Consider the following 9,451-nt stretch of genomic DNA (forward strand, 5'->3'; position numbering starts at 1 on the left):
AACACATCCTTCTTGGCAATGAAGTGTTTCAACGCAAAACGTTGCTCTTTTTTAAAAATAAACTTGCGTTCTAAGCTACTTAAAACACTGTCTAAGGCTGCATCGAACGGTAACGTTAGGTCTGCTGCCATGTTGGATTAACACACTACAAGCTTCGGTGTCGCGCATAGACGTCGTCATCGTCTTGCTGCCGCCGCCCCCTTCTGTGATTGGTTCCCTATCTCAGGTGAAAATATGGGCGATGGTTTCCAGACTGCTTTTGCAGCGAGAATGAAATCGCGCGCAAAGCAGTATGGGAACACCCAGGCTAGTATGTACCAGAACAAATAGGTAGTGATAGTTTCTCTTATAAAACTCTTACGCCCTTATTTGGTAATGCATTTTAACTCTTAAGGACCACAGGACATTTATGACAACATAAAGCAGGACCGTTCAGGATTTCACTCAAACCTTCCGATGCTTATTACTTAGACTCTTTCAACCTTTACTTTAAATGTCCATACAGTTCTAGGTTGGTCTCAAATCAAATGCTTATTGCAGAGCTGCTCTCGTCTGCCTGTAGGCTATAAATCATGCCAGCTGAAGCCAGGTAAGGATATATATGAAGAGCTGTAGCACCCGCTGGTAAACGCTGCCCTCTTGTTGAAGTTGCGGTAATTCGCGGTCGACATGCCGTCCTCTGTTATCAGCAAGCAGTGATGAAGTCGCGAAGCTCCGCGGGAGACGCTCTCTCTCACTCTCTCTCTCTCTCTCTAGTCGGCTCCTGAATGTTCCGGCCTCCGCGACAGATGGACAGGAGTGCAACGCAGGAATCTGGAGTCTGGATCTCAAGGTTTACTATTTGAGGTAAGCTAAAACGAAATACGGATTTTTATTTTTAAGAGGACATTATAACCAGTACGTCTTTTTGTTTACAGTCTATGGACTTTGCGGTTTAGGTAAAGTTAGCGTTCAGCGTTCAGCAACTAATGCTGGACGCTAACGCTAGTTAGCTTAAACTGGCTGCTAATTCCGTAGCCTTTAAATACTTACAACTGCAGCCAACAGACTATTACGTTAGTAGTATTTCCTCTCGTTTTCTTGTCGCTAATTCTAAACAACTATGATGTTAGGTTTGACTATTGTATCTTAACTAATGCAACTTTAGCTGCTATGACATGGTGGTGTGTTCTTTGCTTACGCCTGCTGCTAGATGGATACCCGTTTCAACAAACGTACAAGAGGTGCTACAAGAGGTGGAGGAGGACCTGGCACAAGAATTTGAAGAGGTCCCTGTTCGGCCAAAGAAAAGAAAGCCAATCAAATATTCCCCGAAGAAGAAAAGTAAGTCTATTTTTTTTCCTCCTTTCGCCAGTAGGCTTGGAAATTTACTTTTTATTTATACTAATATATATATAGTAGTTGGCTGGTTGAGGCACGTATTTCCATTTTTGCCTGTCTTCTCAATAAATAATACGCACAAAAATACTGGGAATTTTGTTGGTGTACTCAATATAATGTACTCCAGTACACCACCACCATTCACTGAACTCAGTAATCCACTTGAAATACTTCCTTTGTTTCAGTGTCTCCAACAGGGACATTGGAGTTGGCCAAACTGAAGGAACAAACCAAGATGGATCGACAGAAGATTGAACACCTCGAGGAGCGCGTTAATTACCTGGAGGAGGCCAACAGGGACCTGAAAGCTGACAAGGACTGGATAAAAAAAAAAAAAAATGCTTTGGATAACATCACAATAAAATGTTTTGTGTTGAAATACATTACGGAAACACTATCTCTTGACTTGTCTGTTGCTTTTGTTAAGGTATTCATATCATCTGACAGTGTAATTACACTTAATGACATTTTAACGAAACATTCAAATCTTTCCACTTTACTTGAATTCAGAGAAAATGGTCGTGACACTGTTATAAACTGGTTTGACTATGTAATTATACATAATGACATCTTAATGGAAAGTCAAAATCTTTCCACTTTACTTGAATTCAGAGAAAACAGTAATGGCACAGTTATAAACTGCTTTGACTATGTAATTACACTTAATGACATTTTAATGGAAAGTCAAAATCATTCCACTTTACTTGAATTCAGAGAAAACAGTCATGACACAGTTATAAACTGATTTGGTCATGTAATTATACATAATGACATCTTAATGGAAAGTCAAAGTCTTTCCACTTTACTGGAATCCAGAGAAAACAGTCATGACACTGTTATAAACTGATTTGACTAGGTAATGACCCTTAATGACACCATAATGAAAAGTTAAAATTATTAAATCACTGTAGGAGGGAAATGTGACAGTTATAAACTCATTTGGCAGAGTAGTTACACTTAACGACATCTTAATGAAAAGGACAACATTTATGACGCAATTGTAATGGTCATGTGACAGCCAGTGTCAAAACCATCCATATATGACGGTTTAATGTCACGTTAAGACATCAAGCTAAATGTTTTTTTTTTTGTTTGGCAGTTAGGTCTGCAATGACATGTTTATGACAGGTTTTGTTGTCTTGGTTTATGTCAAGTTGTCATAACAAGGACATCTCAAACAATGTCAACTTTACATCAAAAGTGACATAACTTACCGAATGACACTTAATGACAGCTGTCATAAGTATTCATTGATGTTTATGACAGGTGTAATGTCATGGTTTTGACAGCGTTATGTCAGTCTTATGAACACGTATTCCAGTAAATGTTACCTAATCACCTCTTTGAAAAAGGACTGAGCCACAGAACGTGAACTGCCTTGTGCCTGAAACCTTAGAAACATTAAACAAAATATATAATTCTGTCACCGGTTCAAATCCATGGGCCGGCTGGCCTTTCTGTGTGGAGTTTGCATGTTCTCCCTGTGTCTGCGTGGGTTCTCTCCGGGTACTCCGGCTTCCTCCCACCATCCAAAGACATGCTCATTAGGTTAATTAGTGATTCTAAATTGGCCGTAGGTGTGAGTGTGAGTGTGAATGGTTGTCTGTCTCTCTGTGTTAGCCCTGCGATGGACTGGCGACCTGTCCAGGGTGTACCCCTGCCTCTCGCCCGATGACAGCTGGGATAGGCTCCAGCAGACCCCCGTGACCCAGGACTAAACGGGTATAGAAGATGAATGAATTAATGAATGAATATAATTCTGTATAGAAACAGGCAGTATTAACAGTGAATTTATTTTACACTGTATTCATTTATGTATTTTGTGGTTGATATATGCCATTAAACTGTGTTACAGTGATTAATAGAGCAGTAATACATTTTCCGTAAGGCATGATCTCATTATGCATTTGTCTGTCTGTCCACAGTCCGCTGTGTGAGTAACGTGCCCAAAGCTGCCAATGTGTCGCCGACAATGCCGGTTTCTGCTATGGGCAGTGTGGGCGACCACCGAAGGGGGCAATCTATGTAATAAAAAAAAAAAAAAAAAAACTCAAAACAAAACTCGGCAGTTTTCCAGACCAGTGGTCTTCTGGAGGGGCCTGGGTGGCCGCCAGGGTGCGCTAGGGGGGCCTCAGACAATTGGAGAGAAGGAAAAATAATAGGGATGGTTCGCCCAGGGCATATATCTAGCCAGGACCGCCTCTGTCACGCACCCTTCTTACATGAGGCCCCAGGTCTTCTGGATTAATGTGCAAGACAGAGAAATCAGCAATGGAAATGTCTGGACACAGTAACAGCAGACATGAAGACAGCTTTTCAGTAGTCGCCTCACACTTGGTATAAACCTATTTTCAACTGTGGAGCAAGGTGCTGTAAATGTTGTGGTCTAAGGTTGCTGGCAGCTTCAGGTATCTGGGCAGCAGGCAGTAATCTATTTAATTATGAATTCTGCATCATATCGAAAAGTGCTTGAAATCTGAAAGCTGATGTTGAATCCGAAGTGGACTTTTCAAAGTGATACTTGTTCTAAGCACACTAGAAAATCCATAGAGAAATGACCCATAAAAGAAGAAAAGGAGAGTTAGCTTACAGACGGTTAGCTCCCTCTTTATCAGAGGAGGATGTTGGACAAAAACTGTCAAACATCAACAACAACCCCTTACACCCCGCTATGAGACAGTTGGGACTTTAGGAAGCTCCTTCAGCCAGAGACTGCTGCACCAAAAAGTGCAAGAAGGAACACATTCGGAGGTCCTTTGTATTACTTCAGCCTGTGTAATTCTGTAATTTTTATTTTTGCAAGTGCAATATCCACACTCTTGTCATTTTGGTGCAATACATGGTTTTATGTATATTCAGTCGCCTACCACTTCAACCAACCCATTATTACTTTAAACCTGATACACTGTGTAAATATTTGTTGTACCTTTAACATATTTACTTTTATATAGTTTCTCTCATCTTACCTTATTCTATTTATTGTATTTTGCACTGTTGATCCCTGCCACTGTAACACCTTATTTTCCTCACAGGGATGCCTGATGTTAGGTTAGAAGAAAGTGTACTGTCCTAGAATCTATGTACCCTCTGCTGTAACAGTCTTACAGTTTTTTACAATCACTTTGCTACTATTTTCAGAACCTTGACGTCATTTTTCACAACTCTAGACACAAAACTCACAACCAATGATCAAAATGCAAATTTTTCAAAACTCTAACCCTTTTCTCAATTGCTTGGATACAATACACATAAAACTTAGATCATTTGTTCATTCAAAAAAAATCACCTGTTCAATATGATACAACTTAACATCAAAATACAACTATTTCAAAAGGCAATTCACACATTACATTTCAAATGAGTGTCTATTCATTTCCTTACAATGATCTAACTATCAATTGATACAACTGCTCAAAATGATAAGTAACTGTTGCATTACTCTAAATGCATAGTTGTATGGAAACAGACAAACAATCTTCCGTGTCCAATCCTGAAAGCTTCAAGATACTTTACGTAACGAGATTCATTGTCACCAATTAGCGTGGAGCATGAACCAATTAGACTACAATATCCATGGATGTAGCCTAATACTGTATTTTACAATGCTTCATCAGACACTGTGTCTATGGTCCCAAATACTGTACCACCTTTTCAGACTATTTACAGTATTGACAGTACTGCACTGTATAGATGCAGGCCCTTGTAATTGCTTGTCCAATTCTGCCAACTCGTTACTGATGATTGTGTGCACATTGTGGAATGAGTATATAAAGAGTTGATTGGGATCCAATTGCAAGAGCATAGTGATACGTAACATGGAGCCAGCAGGTGATCCAGGTTACAATGGAGGTCAAGCAGTGGTGGGAGGAAGACAAGGAAGACATATTGGTCAAAGGAATGGCAGGGGACAAGCACCCCGTCTGAGAGGTGGTCGTGGGCCTCGTTTGAGAGGTGTGGGGGAACGTGGTAGAGGACAGGCACCCCTTCTGAGAGGTGGTCGTGGGCCTCGTTTGAGAGGTGTGGGGGAACGTGGTAGAGGACAGGCACCCCTTCTGAGAGGTGGTCGTGGGCCTCGTTTGAGAGGTGTGGGGGAACGTGGTAGAGGACAGGCACCCCTTCTGAGAGGTGGTTGTGGGCCTCGTTTGAGAGGTGTGGGGGAACGTGGTAGAGGACAAGGCCACGGACCAAGACAGCGGCAGCAACAGCATAGAGTGTCCAATGAAATTCGGGCAATAGTTGTAGACCATGTCATAAATCATGGCATGACAATGACTGAGGCGGCTACAATGATACAACCAAACCTCAGAAGGTCAACCGTGGCCTCAATAATCAGAACTTTCTGCAATGAGAACCGGTAAGTTACAGTATCAGCATGCACTAAACATTATGCTACTCTCAATTGTCAAATGACTGCATACCAATGTGTATCAGAATAGGTGATGTGACCAAGTGTCTTCTTACTCTAATGTTCCCTGTAGAATTGTGACCAGGCCACATAGTGGAGGCAGAGGCAAAATTCTAACTGACCAACAAGAGCAGGCTGTGGTTGATTTGGTTCGGGCCAGAAATGATATTCGCCTTACAGAAATTCACCAGCATATCTTGGACAATGAAGACATGTTCAACAATGTGGGATCCATAAGTTTGCCAACTATTGCACGCGTACTGAAAAGGCACCAGGTATCTATAAAACAACTATACCGTGTGCCTTTCGAAAGAAATGCAGACAGAGTGAAGCAAATGAGGGCTGAGTATGTTCAGGTAAGTTCAGTTTCAAGATGGCTGTTGTAAAAACATTCCCAAACATTCTACATTGTACAGTAATCTGAAAATCTCTTTCCAAAATGTATTTTTAGAGGGTGATGGAGCTGGATGCTGATGACGGCCATCACAAATTCATATATTTGGATGAGGCAGGTTTTAATCTGGCCAAGACAAGGAGGAGAGGTCAGAATTTCATTGGCCAGCGGGCAACTATCCAAGTACCTGGACAACGTGGGGCCAACATTACCATGTGTGCAGCTATATCAGAAGATGGTGTGGTGGGACGCAGACCTCATATTGGACCATATAATGCAGCTCTCCTTGTCACCTTTCTTGATGAGCTCGATCAGGTTTGTAGAGCTGAAAGTGTGACCTATGTCATTGTGTGGGACAATGTCAGGTTCCATCATGCTCATGTGGTGCAAGCATGGTTTCAGGCCCATGCACAATTTACCACCCTGTATTTACCCCCATATTCTCCCTTCCTTAACCCGATTGAGGAATTTTTCTCCGCATGGAGATGGAAGGCTCATGATAGGCACCCTCATGAACAAGTCACTCTTCTCCAGGCCATGGATGACGCCTGCAATGACATCACAGCAGACCACTGTCAGGCCTGGATTCGCCATGCCCGAAGGTTTTTTCCAAGATGTTTGGCTAATGAAAACATCCATTGTGATGTAGATGAGAACCTGTGGCCAAATCCACAACACAGAGTTGATGACAATGTAGAAGTACAGTAATCACTCCTGTTTTGTTTCTTACATGTACAGTACAAGCAAGCAAGTTGAGGAACACTGCATTTGATGTTTTACAGTACTGTCTTTTATTTTCTACTGTATTTCATAGCTAATTACAGTATTTTTGCTTTGATTCAAATACTGTAAACCTATGTTGTGATTGTACTGTCTTGAATTTCCCCTTGGGGATCAATAAAGCATCTATCTATCTATCTATCTATCGATCTATCTATCTCTATCTAGTGTTTTGCATCAATATACTGTATTGACTGTATTTCACTTCACTGCTGCCAGAGGTCTCTGTAAAATTAGAAATGTTCTCCCTCACATCAACACAAAAACATATTGTTATCTTATCTCTACTTTCCTTAACTGCAAACCCTAATAACAAGCCAGGGGACACAAACATGAGGTTTCCTATGGATATCCCCGACACCTGTTATATATTCAAGAGTCAATTTTGAATGCAAGTTGCTTCAATAATCCCTTCATCGATTAGCCTGTTCTGGCAATGATTCAGCTCCTGTCTTGTATTATTATCATGGTTATAGACCTGTTGAAGTTAATTAGCGAACTTGCCAATGTCATTTAACATAGGGCTTCTAAATAAAGTTTATTTTTGAAAATTATTTGTAGTCTGTATCCTAGTGGTCCAGACTGCAATATGTCAACAACCTTGCCATTGGATTGCTATGGACTTTAGGACAGAGATTTGTGGTTACTAGATGATGAATCTAGCTGGCTTTGGAGATCAACTTAGGTTCTTATTTGTGTGTTTTGTGTCCCAACAACAATTAGACTGGTAGAGTTAAATGTCCACAGCTTTTTTTAATCAATAAACAATAGGGGCATATGTTAAAACTGCTGGATGTCAGTGTATGCTGTTGATCTGTTGTTATGTGATTGTCTTGTGAATGTGCTCATTGGCAAGGTAGCCCACTATATGGGTGTCATTTTGGTTTTATTTATACAACTCCTCAAAGAATTTATACTCATGCTATCTTACAAGTTCTACAATGGATACAACCTGGATTTTAGTTTCACACCTCAGATTATTAAACTTCTTATTTTTCTAAACCGACTGCATACCAAATCCTCATTGCCTCATGTGAACTATGTACATACTTGCAGGTATGTAAGTAGTTCTGTTGTGTTTTCTTGTCATTCTAGTTACTTTTTTCGTCCATTGTCTGCAGTTGTTATCAATCGCTGTGGCCTCATGGTTATTGTCTGCACCCTGCACCCGCTTGGCTTCATATTTTCCAGAACAGGTCCTGCTGCAACATGACTCTGTGTTTTTCCGCGTATGTGTGGGCTCCCACCCCCTTCCCTGGTTTGTGATGTTCAATCTGCCCAGTCTTCATGGCCTTTGGTTATTCATACCTCCATACCTCTTATGTTCAGTCATTATAGCAGCTAACTCACCTGTGATAGAACAACTGCTGTCACTAACAGCTTTATTTAATATATATTTGAATAACGTGCAGAGACAACTTAGTCCGCTAGGTTTTCGAAACAAGAACGCCTGGTTGATCGCGCTCTCACCTGAATCCTGGTTTGCAGGTCAGGGTGCAGTCTCCATCTGGATATTGAGTTCAATGAACTGATCAGTGAATGAAGTCCTGACTTCCTTCTCCAGATAAATGAGTGACTTCTGCAATGCCTTGTCCAAATGTTGTGCTCCTCTTTTGCGTCGTTGTTGAAAATCTGTGAAAATGAAATAGACAGATGACGATGCATGGGCATGTGCATTTAAGAAAATATGAGCCTCAGACTTTTATTTGGAAGGTGACGATGACGATGTTACAGTTTTTTACAATCACTTTGCTACTATTTTCAGAACCTTGATGTCATTTTTCACAACTCTAGACACAAAACTCACAACCAATGATCAAAATGCAAATTTTTCAAAACTCTAACCCTTTTCTCAATTGCTTGGATACAATACACATAAAACTTAGATCATTTGTTCATTCAAAAAAAATCACCTGTTCAATATGATACAACTTAACATCAAAATACTACTATTTCAAAAGGCAATTCACACATTACATTTCAAATGAGTGTCTATTCATTTCCTTACAATGATCTAACTATCAATTGATACAAAATGATAAGTAACTGTTGCATTACTCTAAATGCATAGTTGTATGGAAACAGACAAAAAAATCTTCCATGTCCAATCCTGAAAGCTTCAAGATACTTTACGTAACGAGATTCATTGTCACCAATTAGCGTGGAGCATGAACCAATTAGACTACAATATCCATGGATGACGCCTGCAATGACATCACAGCAGACCACTGTCAGGCCTGGATTCGCCATGCCCGAAGGTTTTTTCCAAGATGTTTGGCTAATGAAAACACCCATTGTGATGTAGATGAGAACCTGTGGCCAAATCCACAACACAGAGTTGATGACAATGTAGAAGTACAGTAATCACTCCTGTTTTGTTTCTTACATGTACAGTACAAGCAAGCAAGTTGAGGAACACTGCATTTGATGTTTTACAGTACAGTCTTTTATTTTCTACTGTATTTCATAGCTAATTACAGTATTTTTGCTTT

General features: G+C 40.5%; 1 long non-coding RNA gene across 1 annotated transcript; it reads left to right on the plus strand.

The window, feature by feature from the left end:
• The first annotated feature begins 309 nt into the window (after nt 1–309).
• On the plus strand, nt 310–1,915 carry LOC311494884. The gene is made up of 3 exons (XR_014699299.1): nt 310–846; nt 1,193–1,323; nt 1,566–1,915. It is a non-coding gene; the product is annotated as an uncharacterized lncRNA (long non-coding RNA).
• The last annotated feature ends 7,536 nt before the right edge of the window (nt 1,916–9,451 follow it).

This window comes from Chelon labrosus (genome assembly GCF_963514085.1).
Source record: "Chelon labrosus genome assembly, chromosome: 10".
Lineage (NCBI taxonomy): Eukaryota > Metazoa > Chordata > Actinopteri > Mugiliformes > Mugilidae > Chelon > Chelon labrosus.